The sequence below is a fragment of the Peromyscus maniculatus genome, chromosome 5 (assembly GCF_049852395.1).
Source record: "Peromyscus maniculatus bairdii isolate BWxNUB_F1_BW_parent chromosome 5, HU_Pman_BW_mat_3.1, whole genome shotgun sequence".
In the NCBI taxonomy this organism is placed as follows: domain Eukaryota; kingdom Metazoa; phylum Chordata; class Mammalia; order Rodentia; family Cricetidae; genus Peromyscus; species Peromyscus maniculatus.
In genome coordinates, this window is record NC_134856.1 from 49,708,846 (window position 1) to 49,725,377 (window position 16,532).

The window sequence follows — 16,532 nt, forward strand, 5'->3', positions numbered from 1 at the left end:
GAAGTTTCCAACAACTTGGTTAAATGTTTCCAACTCTTCCCCTTAAAGTGAACTAAATTCCATCAGAGCCAGGTCACTCTAGCTACGAACTGTGTTTGCTTCCAGCGTCCCTGGGTAAACCCTTCCACTGGTTAGGAATGTGAGTTTCCACAGGGTCTCCCTCCAGCCCCTGAGATCTACCCTTCACCTGGAGTTTGCAAGCTCTGCAAAATGTAGCATTTAATCAAGCAAGGGCTTGGAGGCCCTGGTGCCCGCTGCCTGAGGGGCAAGCCTGCTGTCTCCTTCCCACTTGGGGTAGAATTTTTGAAGGGGAGAGTCAAGTCGGATTTTACAATCCTGTTTCTGAGATTACCCAGCGGGTGGACAGAAAGCTGACAACAGAGTTTTTCAGAGCGGTGGGCGTGGCCTTTCAGAAGGAGGCTCCTGCTGGAACTGGCTTACAAAAGCAAGGCACTTGCAGGGAGACCCTCTGAGACAGCTACTGAGAGCAGAGAGCAGCCAGCGCTCTGTTTTAATGTAAACAGTTTTGATTAAAACCCAGCAAACACACAGAGCCATGCACAAGGCATCAATCTGTCTTCAGGAGCGTCTGAAGCTCGCCCACGTTCTTCTTACCAGGTTCAGATGGATCAACAGTTCATTCCCAGCCCTCTGGTGACTTGTCTTATAACTTACCCCTAGTTGCCAGTCTTCCTCCTCCTTCCCCTTTAAGGGCAATCTCTCCTCTGACTTCTTCTTTTTTAAATTTTAATTATTTATTTTTGTTTGTGTGCGTGTGCTGTGTGCATGCTGTGGATGCACAGGCACTCCCAGAGAGAAGCCAGAGAAGGATGTCAGGTGTCCCATTGCATCACTCTCCACCTTACTCCTTTGAGACAGAGTCTCTCATCGAACTAAGAGCTAGACTAGTGGTCACCAAACCCCGGGCAATCAGCTGTCTCCACACCTCATAGTGCAGGGGGGTTACGGGAGTGCACAGCTATGCCCTGGCTTCTTACTTAGGCACTAGGATTTGAACTCAAACCACCATGTAGGTTCTCTTACCCTGTGCTCCACCTCTCCAGCCCCGCCCCCACTCTCCTAACAACACTCCCTAGCTGCAAACATTCATTGTACTTTTCTTGGAACTTTACATGGACACACACTCTGCCGGGTGTCCTATATGTCCAGTATTGTTTGTTTAATGTGCTGCTTGTGAGGTCCATCCACAGAACCCTGCACAGCAGGGGCTCATCTCCATCACTGTACAGATTCCACTGTGATGCAGTGATTCGCACACACTCAACAACAGTAGCAGAAAGTTCCTACTGTCTCACACCCCTCAACACTTGGCATCCTCAGACAGACACTGGTCTGCATTCAAATCAAAGTTGGCTTTTACTGAGATGTCTGACCTGTAACAAGGGTTGTGTGTGAGCCCCTGACATAGTTTCATCTGCTTCGATTTTTCAAAAGTAATAACCTTATTTTTCTAATTAAGTAGTAACAACACAAAAAGGAGGCTGTGAATCTGAAAAAGAGCAAAGAGGAGTATATGGGAAGGTTTTGAGCAAGGAAACAGAAGGGGGAAATAATGTAATTATAACATTAAAAATAAAATAAAAATACAAAAAAAAACCCTCAAATGACAAAAAGCACCCTGAAATTGATTGTATTAATTTTTTTTTGAATGAAGTTATTTGCTCCAATTTACTTCACCCTGTGTCAGACCTGGGATCCTATTGGGGGTTGGCATGGAAACTGTCCTAGTCCCGCAGTTACTATGCTGGTCTCAATTAGCAATCGATTTAAAGGCCCTTTTCTCTCTTTTGTGCTTCAAGGATCACAATGGTTTCAATCATAACTACTTTGCAGCAGAGGTAGAAGTTGCGGTGGTGTATCCAAACAGGACATGCTTTCTCAGACCCTGCTGCACTGCTGGGCCCAGCACTTCGGGGGAGTCTTTGCAAAGAGAACAAGAAACCACCACGAGCTGACACAGAGCCAAGACACAGAGCAGGAGAAACCCAGGTGTTTTGAGCCATTTGCAACTGGACTGACCACCTTCAACATTATAGTCCAAAGAGCTGGAACCTCAGTCCCATCGCTTATCAAGTAGGAAAGTAATAATGCATGCTCTTGAAGGTTAGATGTCAAATGCATGTAAAAATCTTACACATGTTTAATGCAAAGACACTTGGTCTCTCTCTGTCTTTTCTAGTATGCAGATAGATATTCACTGTATTCCCACATAGGAAAACCTATTCTTAGTGTCATTGAAGCAAGGGATAGAACAGTTATATACCAAAGCAAGAAACTCTCATCCTTCTGATTTCAGTAATTTCCATCAAAAGCATGCAAATAAAACATACATCAAAGGGCTGTGGTGATGACTCAGCTAACAAAGTTATACTGCATCATCAGGGCCCGAGTTCAGATCTTCAGAACCTGCTTCTGGGAAAGTGAGGCAGGGGGATCCCTGGGGTTTGCTGAATGGTCAGACTAGCTGAATTGGTGAATTCCAGGCTCAGTGAGAGACTCTGCCTCAAAAAACAAGGTGTAAAACTATTGAGCAAGACACTTGGAATTGATCTCTGGCCTCCACACATATGTGTGTGCACCTGCATATACAAGAGCACATGCAAACACATACACATGTACTCTCATACGTATATGCATACACATAGTTGCCCACACAGACACACACACATACACACACACACACACACACACACACACACACACACACACAACTAGAATTCCAGCAGTTGTGGGCTAGAGACAGGAAAAGCAGAGTCAGGTGGAACGTAGCAATGAGTGCTGCAGTTCCCTCACTATTGCTATTGCTCCCTACCCTGGATCTTACAAAACTAGCCTTCCCAAACTGCCTGGGTCACTAGCACCCCTCACATCCGAAGCATAACAGGATAATCATGGAGGAACGTTCCAAGATTCGCTCATAAAACAGTAATTTTTTTGGCATTCGTTGCCATTAACAAGTAACTTGTGACCTAATAAATGTCACTATCCATTTTCTTTAATTAAAATAATAAATATTATGCAGTCACACAGATTGGCATTTATACCTCCATTTCTGAGATGTGGAATTTACAACAGAGCCTTTTATTTATTCTTTTGAGGGGCTCCACAAATAAAGATTATTAAGCTGCCTCGAGAGGAACCCAAGAGCCCAGATTAGTGAAGCTGGATGATGAAGCTGGGATGAAGCCCTCAGCCAGAAAGGAAAGGGAATCTCCACCCAGAGCCAGTGTTTTCTTGGGCTGGCATTATATGCTCCATTCTTCCAGGCAGTTCACCTCAAAAGACGGGCTAGTAGACTCAGAGACATCAACAGCGGTGCAGGAACTTTAGGGTAGACAGGCCTGTGTCCTCCCTGTGCCCTTGGGACTCACTGTTGACCACTTACTTCATGGCTCATACAAAGGGTATGAGAGAAGTCCAAGTAAGCTCACTCCGTTTTAGGAAGAAGGAAGGGGTGGGGAAGGAGACAGGAGGAAAAGCAGAGAGAGAAGAAAAAAGAGGAGGGAGGAGAAGGGCGGAACCTTCCCTCCCACCCAAAAGACCCAACAACAAACAACAACACACAAACAAATAACAGCAAAAGCCAGAAAAATAAGCTCAACAATACTGCCCACCACCCTCATCTCCTCTTACCTCTGGGGTTCTTCTCGCATCCCAAGTGAAGGCTGGACTCTAATATCCTCAACCTGAGACCTGTCCCAGTGTCAGGTGCATCTCAGGTGATCAAAGCTAGCCACCTGCCATTCCTCTCCCCTGACCTTAGCCAAGAGCCTTGGCTCAGTGACCTGGACTCCAATAACCATTACGAGCCAGCACTCAGGTTCCTCTGGAATAGCTGGCTCATGTAGAGTCACACCTCGGTGCCTGAGATTTGTCTCTGTGGACTGATTTACACCTCAGGACCACAGACATTCCACCCCACATCATTCCATATCCAGGTGGAAGCTAGGCCTGAGGGTGAGGACACTGCTAAGCATCACACCTCAGCGACCAAGATAGGCCCCGATACGGACACAGCTCTTAGTGGCAGCCTCTGTTCTTAGCTGTAGCTTAACTAGAGGCCATCCATCTCCATGAGGCTTAGGGCCCAAGGAAGCCAGCAATTCTCCACCACAGAGTAGGTCCAAGAAAGGGAAGGAAACACACTGACATTTTGCTAAGGAAGGAGGCTCACCTCTAGATGTGGCCAGAGCTGAGTTCAAATTCTGGTTCCACAGCACACTAAAGAAAACATATATAGCAGAGACTCAAACACTAAGTCCCAGCACAGAGAAAACTCTGCCTCCCCTTTCCTGTAGTGCCCCATGTCAGGTAAGATCTGCTTTAGGACCTTAGGGAAATGTCTCTCTCCTTTCCATCTCCATCCCTCCTCAGACCTCAAGTTTGAAGGCCCAATGAATTCCTTTACTCTTTAAGGAGCTCATAACTGACTTGCTGAGTGATTCCAACAGGACAAACCACACACATTCCATGACTGAATTCTCAACAGCTTTTGGAGCACCAGAAATGATGGTGTCCAACTTCAAGAGAAGTGGCCTTTACAGGTGATAGAGACACAGTTGGCCTCAGGCTGCAAGATTAGCCATTGGTACACTGGGATGTGAGCCTGGAAGAATGTAGACTCCCAAATAATGACAATGATAAAGAAAGCAAGGTAAATGATGAGCAGAACCTTCACCGAGTGGGCTTTCTGTCCGACTCGGGCATTTCTGACTTGGCTGTCCCCTTAATGCAGGAAAATTGCAGCAGTGGTTCCTAAAATGGCCCAGAACACATCGAAGTCCAGCTTCACTTCACAAACCCCATTACTTCCCTGTTTGTTCATCTCCAGCCAAGTTCAAGCTGCCTATCCTTTGTCATAGGGGACCACATGAATAATAGATACGTCATTTTTAACTGTCAACAACATAGCTTGAGTGGTGTCCATAGGATTTTAAATAACACAGTGAACCTTTCTGCTGACATCATCTTTACTTAGACGCTTTGGGATGGAACTAAACACAACCTGGAATAAAGTAAGCATGCATGTATACACACACACACACACACACACACACACACACACACACACACACACACACACATTACCCTACAAAATTACATTTGCCTACATGTCTTTGTCTACATTTGGTGCTTCTCTGGGTTCTGCATTCCCCTCCTCCACTGATAACAGCCATCTGCTGTGGAAGCAACACAATTAAACTGTTCTAACATCTTCCTGTGGTTAAATAGGCCCATCTTTCCCTATGACAGTTAGTTTATGGAATCGGGAGGGGATAGCTGTCATCCATCCCTACTTGGAAGTGACATCAGGATGATTAAGAAAAACAAACTGCTTCCTTCCAACAAGATCCTGGTTAGTCAGGTTTCAAGCACCCTGGGTTTGGACACAGTGACATGAATCTCCCACCTTCCTGGCATAAAAGAGCATTTGTCCTGAGACAAAAATCTTGTCAGGGACATGTGTGTCTCCACACAAAGTAAATCTTCAGGCTGGTTTGTGGGGTGATATACAGTGACCTGGCACAGATATGATCAAATAAAGATATGGGTTTCCCTGGGCTCCAGCAGTGAAAAGACTGGCAAATGCCAGTCACATTGTGAGCACTCAACCAAAATCAAGATGTGATGAATGGGGTAGTTCACCTTGGGGAATGGAGTCCTCTCCATTGTGTCACTTTAGTGTGTTTTAATTTTCAGAAACTGTAGCACAGGCAGGCACAGAGGGGAGCATGGCATGCACATCACAAAAGCACGTGGGACCAGTGAGATGGCTGGGTGAAGGCACCTGCCATGAAGTCTGATGACCTGAGTTCAATACCCAGACTCCACATGGCAGGAGGGAGGAAGAGCCAACACCTGCACCTCCCCCAACACACACACTAAATAAATAAACAAACAAGTAAATAAAAATAGAGCATAGTAGGTACCAAACTCACCCCATATACCCTGCCAGCCCAGAGGGACTCAAGGGACTCTTGCCTCATTCATTCCCCACCTACTTCCTTCCCACATTTGGATCTTTGTGCAGCAAGTCTGAGCTGTTGTATCATCTTTTGCATAAATCTCAGCTGCCATCTAAATATGGTGTAAAGGTATATTCTGCACTTGCCTTGCCCTTCTTCAGACCCTTGGTCCGTTGTGATGAATTAAACAGTGATTTAAAAAAAAAGATATGGCCAAGACCTAAGCCCTGGAAATTGTGACTATGACTTGGTTTGAGAAGGGTCCTCACAGATGTAATCACTTAAGAATCTCAGAATGAGATCATCTTGGATTTAGGGTCAATCCTAAATTCAGTGTTGGGTGTGCTGATGAAAGAATGCAGGGTGGGATGTGAGGAGTGCAGCTATGTAGGGGAAAGGCCATGTGAAGACAGAGATGAAGGCTGCAGTGATGCAACCCCACAAGGAAGAACACATCCCCAGTGTCTCTAGAGAGAGCATGACCTCCACCGACAGCTTAATTCAAAACTTCTGAGCTCCAGACCCACAAATGACTAAGGTCTTTCTGTTCCCAGTCACCATATTGGGGGCATTTGTAACCATAGTTACGGGATGTGAATACACCTGTCCTGGAATGCTACTCCAGCACCTGCTAACATATGGATATACATACAGGAGTCAGGAAGAGTTCCCAGAGGACAGGGGACTTTGGTGAGGTCTCGCTTCAGCACAGAATCCCCCACACTCTCCCCTCTTTTCTATCCTTTCTATCTCTGTTACCAGTGTCTTCTCAACATGGGGATGAACATGACCTCCTTCCAGATGATTAGGGGCCTCTTAAATGGGAAGCCAGACAGGGTACTCTGCTCAAAAGCATTTGAACAATTCAGTCACTGAGAACATAGACTGAAATTGACCCGGTCAGTCTTTAATGTTCTCCACATGGGGCCGTTATGTGTCCTTTAGTCTTGTCTCTCATTATTTCCAAACATGCTCTAGCAGTTCACTGCCTAGACTGCTCTGGAGTCTCTGCTCCTCCACCAGCCCTGCCCTGACTCCTGGCCCGCTGTCATTGCCTTTCAAACACAACTGATGAGATCTCACTCGTAGTGCTCAGAGATAATAGATTCACCACGGAATGAATGAGATGCTCTGTTCCAAGGAAATGAAATAATGGGTGCTCTTGGGGATGATGATGGAGGATACACAAATAAAGCCTGTCTCATATCCCTAGAAAAAGAAAATGATGTTACAGAACACATAAGTGAAGAGAAAACAGAGGTGAGAAAACGATGTTAGAGATCACATAAGTGAATGAGAAAGCAGAGGTGAGACAAGAAAGGACAAGAAAGGGGGAGAAAGAAAAACTGAGAGAATTGTACAAATTGAAGAAATGGATGGGTATAAATGGCTCATGCCTGTAATCCCACACATAGGAGGTGAAGGCAGAGAAGGAGGATCAGAAGTTCCAGGTCAGCCTCGACTGCACAGTGAGTTTAGAACCAGCCCAAGTTGCATCATGAAACCCTAGCTGGACATGAAAAGGAGGGACATGTAGCTATAGGTTTCTGAGCCCATATTTTTGGATAAACTGGTGTTGATAGGATGTGTTCTTATGTCTGGATGAGCAGATGGCTTGACTATAAAATGCGAAAACAAACCAGGTACTGGAGAGATGATTTAGCGATTCAAAGTATGTACTGCTCTTGCAGAGGATCCCAGTTCAGTTCCCAGCGCCCAAGTGGGCAGCTTACAACCACCTGTAACCCCAGAGCCAGGTGATCCAGTGCCCTCTTCTGGCCTCCACAGACACTGTAATCATGTGCACAAAAAGACATGAACACATCTAATTAAAAAATAATAAAATAAATCTTTAAAATGCAGGAAACCCAATGAATGCTCCCTGTGACCTTACCCCTTGAGTACAGCAGTGTGACCTCACTCCTGGGTATACCCCTATGAATAAAACACGTGAACACCGCCCGCACTGGAACACTGAGCTGTGACCTTCCTCCAGGAGGAGGAATTGGAAGCATGACTCATCCTTGTCTGGCTTTGCTCTTGCCTTCTTCCTAGATGAGGTCCATACGCCAGACTCCATCTATCCACCATCTGTTTCCTGAGACCTTTTGTTCTGTCATTCTTCATCAAGTGTTAACCTTCCCACAGCCTCCACAGTATTCCACTTTCTCTCTCCTACAGTGAACTCTCTCGATTCTATCAATATTATTTGTTTCTTTGGTGTTTTTTTTCACCTGCTTCTCTTATCTACTCGTGCCTGTACTCAGTTCAACATCTGGCACTGAGCAGTCCCTCCATACACACTTCTAGAAAATGAATAAATGAAGCATGTATGTTATACAGCTGAAACACCTGATATTTTAAGTACATCTTCATGTCAATATGATAAATCATTTGGAATCTAATTAATCAGTATAAATGTTTGGCCCATGGAGTACCGTGTGTGTGATTGTGTGTGTGTGTGTGTGTGTGTGTGTGTGTGTGTGTGTGTGTGTGTGTGCATGTGTACATACATATGGAGGCTAGAGACCATTGCTGAGTGTCTTCCTGTCTTTTTCCACTGTATATTTTGATACAGGGTCTCTCACTGACCTAAAGCCCATTGATATGGCTAGCCAGAGTTTCTGTGATCTTCCTCTCTCTGCCTTCCAGGCACTAGGATTACAAGGACATGCCACTGTCTTCAGCCATTTTTATGAATTGTGCATTCTGGGAATCTAATCCAGGTCCTCATTCTTGTGTGGTAAGCACTGTGCCAAGTGAGCTATCCTCCCAGCCCCAAGGAGCCCTTTGTAAGTGAAGACAGCATAGGCCATAACCCCTGCTCCTTTCTGGACACAGGGAATAATGACGGCTGGCATGCATTGGATGTATATTTTATTCCAGACATCCTTCTAAATGTTTCATTAAGTCACTCAGTCCTCAGCATCAACTCCAGGTTAAAAAAGAAAAGAAAAGAAAAGAAAAGGGAAGAGAAGAGAAGAAAAGAAAAGAAAAGAAAAGAAAAGAAAAGAAAAGAAAAGAAAAGAAAAGAAACCCCTACCTCCATTATACAGACAAGGAAATTGAGGTCCAGAAGGATTAAGCTTCTTAGGAATGGCATATGGATAAGAAGCATTAGAGATAGACTCAAACCCGGGAATTAAGGCTCTAATTCCCACAGTGGGGGCCAGGGAGATACTCAATGGACAATCGAGCTTGCTCAGCAAACACTAGAACCTGAGTTTGAATCTCTGCCCCCCCTGTAAAAAGCCACACATGGCTGATATACCTGTGAGCCCTGCATTGGTAGGCGGAGACATGAAGATCCCAAGAGCTCACTGGTTAGCCAGCCTAGCCAAACCAGCAAGCTCCCAGTTCAGTAAGAGGCCTACCTCAAGGCCATAGGGCCGAACGTGATCAAGCAAGAAGCTTGCCCACTCGTGTGCATTCACTCAAACAGACAGACAAAAAGACAGAATAAAAAAATAAATAAGTAATGCTTCAGCATTTCCCAAAAGAAAGCAGAGCTGCAGCGTCTGTAAGTCCTCAAAAATCACAGCTCTTCATATTGATGAGGAATCATTCTGTTGAGAAGCCAATTTAAATTAGCTACATAAAAAAACGAGAATTCACTGGCTTGTGTAATGGAAAAGTCAAGAATAGAGGGTCCTTCAGATCCAGCTGAGAGTCTCAGGTGGTTTCATTGGGACGGGAATGTCTCTCCTCTCCATTTCTCAGCCATTCGGTCTTCCTTGTCAGTTCTTTCTCTAACTAATGTGTTCTGTGTGGTGACTCTGGAAATCGTAGTTGTGCACGCACAGTTTGGTGACTACAGATAGAAAGTCTATCTCATTTCCAAAGATAGTGCTGAAAGCCACTGAGTTTAGTCTCATTGGGTCATCCTGGGTTACCTGACCATGCCCGAACCAGTTTCTGGGATGAAGGAAATGAATATGCTGATTATCTAATTCTTGGGAGCAGGAAGCCAGCACCCACCCCCCACCTATGTAACAGGAGTAGAGATGGGGTATCTCCTGAAATAAAATCACGGAGTTGAGACCAGGCTGAGAATAAACTCTAGACCTGCAAAATCGCCACTCCCCAATGTTCTATCCAGTCCTTCCAGTGTTCTGAACAGATGGCTTTCCTGGCCCATTCACCACCCTGCAACAATGAGCCTCTGCAGCCAGTCTCAGGGCAGTCTGCCTTACAGACTCCTCTAACTCCAGCAATGCAGCCTGGGTGCAGTCTGCCTTACAGACTCCTCTAACTCCAGCAAAGCAGCCTCGGTGCAGTCTGCCTTACAGACTCCTCTAACACCAACAAAGCATTGGCCCTGAACTTCAGCCACTGCAGGACTCAAATTAGTCACTCTGTGGGCCCCTTCCGAGGCATATCAGAGACCAGCTGTGCAAAGGCCTGTCACCTTCTCATCAGCGAAAGTTTTCTGTCCAAAGAACTTTCGTCATCATTCCTTTCTCAAGGAGCTGGGTGTCACTTGAAGAGACAGCTGAAGTCACTCACAATGGCTGGTCTCAAATCAGCACTCACTGGCCTTGTCAGTAAAAGTCTCACCCCGCAGCGAAAACTGTCACTGATCATGTTTAGATATGGACTCCGAGGTATTAGATTAGAAGAGAGAATGCACGAGATGGGAGTGTAAAAGAGGCCAAGTTGCAAAGGCGATCTTAATGGGAAGCAGTGGAGGCTTAGGGCTGGGAGGAAGAGGGGTGCCTTTTACCCAAACCTGATTTGTGCTCCCCAGCACAACCAGAAAGAACACGTGTGTACACACACACACACACACACACACACACACACACACACACACACGCACACACGCACATGCACACATCAATAGCTTCATATACAAAGCCTACCTCATTCAAAGGACACCTACACACCTGTACACACACAGGAGATCATTAGTCATTCACTCCATTTAGAAGGTTCCAAAGGCTCATTTTCACGCGCTTATTAACGCTGCTAAATAATGTCAGAAAACAAATATTCACTCACAAATCTCAGCTCTCTTATACAAAAGGTAAAATAATCCCTATATTAATCAGATCACAGGGTTTGTCTTTCTCTACATGTGCTCTTTATTTAGGGAAGTATTTTTCAGGTTCTGCATTAGTGATGTTTCGGAATGAGTAGTTCAATCTTCAGGAAAATTACTAGGGGAGGTGGCCTTATTCATGTGTGATGCTTGACAGCACCATTACCCCATAGTTGACAAAAATCATTTCCCTAGGTATCTCCAGATATCTCCAAGGGTCAAACTCCCCACACTTAATTGAGAACATCTAATTAAACAATTCTAATAAACACTATCTTTAGTGTTACTAGAGTATAATTGACTAATTATTAATTAACATACATCAGGAAGGGATGAATGTTGTGGCTCAATTTTTGCTAGTTTTACTTTGGATTTCTGTTACCATCAATCAATGTCTACATTTAAAAGACCAATTGTATTTACATTACTTAAGGGGTTGGCACTCAACTGTTTCAACTGTTCTGCCTAAAACTTGGGAGAGACCATAGCATGGATGGAAGAGAGGCTGGGCTTTCAAAGTGTGAAGGGTTGGGTTCAGATGCACATGTACAGAAAGACCATCAGGTTGGAGCTAGTTTCCAGTCCTCTCCATATCTGAAATTTCATCTGTGTGAAATAAAGAATGTAACAGTTATCCTATGGGGAAGTTTTGAGAGCTTCATGAAACATGGTTGCAATAAACATGGTAATGCTAAGCAATAGACATTCAACATTGGCTTACCCTAAGAACATGCTTTGTTCTAAAAGAGCATTGTCCTCTGACTTAAAACAAGCCTGGGTTCCTGTGAGGGTAATCGGCAAAACTCAGTAGCATATAATGATAACACTGCTCTGCCAGGAATACCTTTTGATTTTCATGGAGTTTTAAGTTGCTTTTCTATTCTTTATCTACTATTTGTCTTTGGCAAATTCTTAAGTATTTCTTTTGTCCCAGGAAAGTGTAAAAAGCCTTTCTCTCAATATATCTTCTCTTTAGAGCCTTCCCATCTTCTTTTTCAACCTAAACAAGTAATAGTGATCACAGGGGCCCAGATACAAACTAGAACTTTCTATGATTTCTCTTCCAAGATATTCACCATACAACTGTTCCTGGGTCTCTTGATTTCCCTGGTTTTACTAGTGGGCCTCCTGTATGAAAGGCTGAAATATTTATGCACATACAATTGTAAACATTGGTCAAGGATGAAGTCATGTCCCTGATTTCCCATCTTAGCACTCCAGACCTGGGGAACACACACTTCTATACACTGACTGACTTATATAGACCAAAAGAATCATGTTTTCTCTACTTGAAACCTTATTTTCAATTTCATAAAATATGATTTAATAAAATTCCTTTTCCCAGAGTTTTCCAAATCATAACTGAGATTCAAAAGAAGGCTGTGCTCATGGCATCATTTAATCTTCCACATAACTCTTGGCAGGATGCAAAGATTCAACAGTACAAGGAAAGGAGAAGAACTGGCAGTCTGCACACAGAGCCCAGCTGACTTGGGAACACAGGAATCCTCTGAAGAGCTAGCACTCTGTCCACACTCACAACCTTGGGATCCCACACATTCTGGTGGCTTTAAATGCTGTCTATATCTCTAGAGACCCCTAACTTTCTATTTTAGCTCGGGCCTCTTTCCTGAAACTTATTCTACTCTTCCTCCCCAACATCACCACCTAGAATTCTGACTGGAAATGTCTGATACAAGGCATCCAAGATCAATCAATCCACAGTCAGCCTTGACACTTGCTCCCTCATTGGCAGGGTGAGGCTATCATCATGTCAAACATCTTGGAGTCATTCTTCACTTCTTTCTCTAAGGCAGCAGTTCTCAACTTGTGGGGCACAAACCCCTTTGTGGTCAAGTGACCCCTCTTATCAGATATTCTGCATATCAGATACTTGCATTAAGATTTGTAACAGTAGAAAAACCACAGTTATGAAGTAGCAATGAAAATAATTTTATGGTTGGGGGTCCCCACAACATGAGGAACTATGTTAAAGGGCCACAGCCTTAGGAAGGTTGAGAACCTCTGGTCTAAGGCTTTATTCATATACAGACTAGCAACAAATCCAGTTGGCAATTCAAACATCCAGAACCTGACTGTCCCTCACCCCCTGAAGCTCAGTCCCACCCTCTCCACACCAGCCCTTCAACTGTCCCCTCATTTCTACCTTTGTGCCTCCAGAGAATCTGCTCACTACAGCAACCTGAGTGATCTCCTTCAAACCAAAGTCAGATCAAGTCCTTGTGCTTGTGAAAAAATGTGAATTTCCCCATACATCACTCAGAGAAGAATCTAGACTTTGTGGAATGGCTTTACCTGGCCTGGACTCTCTTAGCCTCAGATTTTTATCTCTAATTATATTCTCCACTATTGCTGTAATCCAGTCACCAGCCTCCTTGCCATATCTTGGACACATGCCCTACTTTATGACAAGATGTATCGTGCCTGGATCTTTAGCAATCACATGGTTATTCCCCTTACATGCTGCTGGTCTTTGCTCAAACCTCACTTATCCATCAAAAAGTTAACTACACCATTTAAAACTAAACCACTCTCCACTTCTGATCTCCTTGTCTTTTTTCATACCAAGGATCATTCATTTGCTTGTTTACTGCATCAATTGTTGTCTCTTCTATAGCATGTGAACCATAGGGGGGTGATGTTCTTTATTTAAGAATATATACTGAGCAATTGGAGTAGTACCTGACATGTAGCAGTTGTTTACTGAATAGGTATTGAGCAAGTGAATCAAATGGTCCCATTTCCCAAGACTCTTTAGAAGAGAGTCTAAATGCACCAGGTAACTAATACATAGAATGAGTTTACTGAAGGGTTGAGGATGCTCAGAAGGAAGTGATAAAAGCTCAAGGCACTGAGGCTCTAAAATGATGGTGAAGTAGCTACACATGGGGTCAAGGTTGAACATACACACACACACACACACACACACACACACACACACATACACACACACACACCATACACACACACACACACCATACACACACACACACACCATACACACACACACCACACACACACCACACACACACACCACACACACACCACACACACACACACACACCACACACACACACTACATAATGGTTTGCAAATGAAATTGGCAGCCCCAGAGAGCAGGGCTGAGAGAACAAAATCAGATGGTTGGGATGGAGGAAACAAGCTCAGAGGGTTGGCAGAACAGGGAGTGTGGAGGGTAATGGTTGTGGCCAGAAAGGGCCATTTCGATCTATTTTAAAATACTATCAAATGAAAACAGAACTACTTGATATAACTGCTTAATAAATAGAGCCAGGGAAATTCTAAAGATATTTTGAGTTCTTGGTAAGAGGGCATATAATTAGAATGGAATATTTTCAGAACGTAAAATGCAAATAGCTAGAATCTTATAAAAATAAAAATTCACATGAATGATGGTTAATATCTTCTGGTAAAAAAAATCAAATAGTATATTTACATTTTGTCATAGGAAAGACACAGAATTTAACAACATATTTCAGAAAGCAATAGTCAGGTGTGGACAGATAATGAAATATATTATTTTACATGTCATATACATAGTTAATTTTTTTAAAAAGTACTTCTTCCCCCAAAATATCAGCTTCAAAGAGTGTACTGAGACACATATACTCAGTCCCAATGCACACAAGAACTTACACAATGCCTCTGAAAATAAGTTTATAAAGTTAATCAAGAACATTAAAACATCCCATGTTTTTGGCCAACAGTACTACTCCTAGAAGTAAATGCCAAGAAAAATTCATAAATGTGGACAGAGATTTATATGAAAGCTTCAGTATGAGGGAAAACAAACCCCCTAAAAAACACTCTAATGATTACATAGAGCTAGGCGTCTCTGCAGAGCGGAGTGGCGGGCAGCCATCTGCAATTCCATTTACAGAGTATGCTGATGGCATGGGAGCTGTTAGGCTGTAAGGTCAAACAAAGGTCAAAGCACATGGGGACAATATCACTGAGGACATACATCTCAACTACAATTGTAAGAATTATTCACATGTTATATTTTATTTCATCTCTACCAGGGTTGTAAAACATTAAATGAAAGGACTGGGGAGATGGATTTGAATTTAAGAATACCTCCTGCTCTTTCAGAGGACCTGAGCTCAGTTCCCAGCACCCACCATAAGTGGTTCACAATCACCTGTAACTCCAGCTCCAGGGGATCGGATGCTCTCTTTTGTCACTCCATCATTGAACTATTACCTCCAGTCCTTAGAATGTTTCAAACTCTAAATTTTTTCACACAAAGCTATAGTCATGAGCCATTAGGTATAAGAAAACAATTGCCAGGTAGCAGTGGTGCATACCTTTAATCCCAGCACTCAGGAGGCAGAGCCAGGTGGATCTCTGTGAGTTCGAGGCCAGCCTGGTCTACAGAGAGATCCAGGACAGGCATCAAAACTACACAGAGAAGTTTTATCTCGAAAAGCCAAAAAAAAAAAAAAAAAGAAAAAGAAAGAAAGAAAAGAAAAAAGGAAGCAAAGAAAACAATTGCCAGAGTCTATATGAATCACCCATCTAAAACAACACAATTCTAACTTTCTCTTCTCTTCTATATGAAAACAGCACTGGTTTTTTTTTTTTTTACTTTCCTTCAAAAATTCAGTGAATAGCTCTCTTGTCCTCCCTGTTTCAGAGACAGACTCATCTTCTTGTGCAGTGCCAACCTCATCACTGAGACACAATAGTGAGGGTTGGAGTGAACAGATTTGGTCATATTGGATGCCTGGTTACTAGGGCTGGCATTGTATCTGGCAAAGTGGAAATTATTGCCATCAATAACCTCTTCATGGACCTCAACTACGTGGTCTCCAAGTGCCAGTCTGAATCTACCCATGGCAAGTTCAATGGCACAGTCAAAGCTAAGAACAGGAAGCTTGCCATCAATGGGAAGGCTCTCATCACTCTCTTCCAGGAGTGAGATCCCACCAACATCAAACCAGGTGATGCTGGTGGCAAGCATGTTGTGAAGTCTACTGGTGTCTTCTCCACCATAGAGAAGGCCAGGCTCATTTGATGGGTGGGGCCAAAAGGGTCATCATCTCTGCCCTTCTGCTGCTAATGCTCCCATGTTTGTGATGGGTGTGAACCATAAGAAGTGTGACAATTCACTTAAGATTGTCAGCAATGCTCTTTGTACCACCAACTGCTTAGCCCCCCTGGCCAAGGCCATTCATGACCACTTTGGCCTGTGGCCTGACCCACGGTAGACACTCAACAGATAGGCCCCTTACTCTGTGTCTTTGCATGGCTCCATCCTCAAGGTTTTGAGCATTTCCAATGTAGATATAATTAAGATTACAGATCTGCACATCAGAAAGAGGAGGAGGGAGAAGAGGAGGGAAGAAAGGTGAAGAGGCAGAGGAAGAAGAGGAAGTGGGAAGTGAGGAAAAAGAGGAGGCGGTAGAGATTTAAAATATACGGAACAAGCATCGTGGTGCCAACTGTGCTTCTCACTCATC

General features: G+C 43.8%; 1 pseudogene; it reads left to right on the forward strand.

The window, feature by feature from the left end:
* Positions 1 to 16,280, forward strand: part of LOC143273517 (glyceraldehyde-3-phosphate dehydrogenase pseudogene) — a 74,756-nt pseudogene extending 58,476 nt beyond the window's left edge.
* Positions 16,281 to 16,532: the final 252 nt, after the last annotated feature.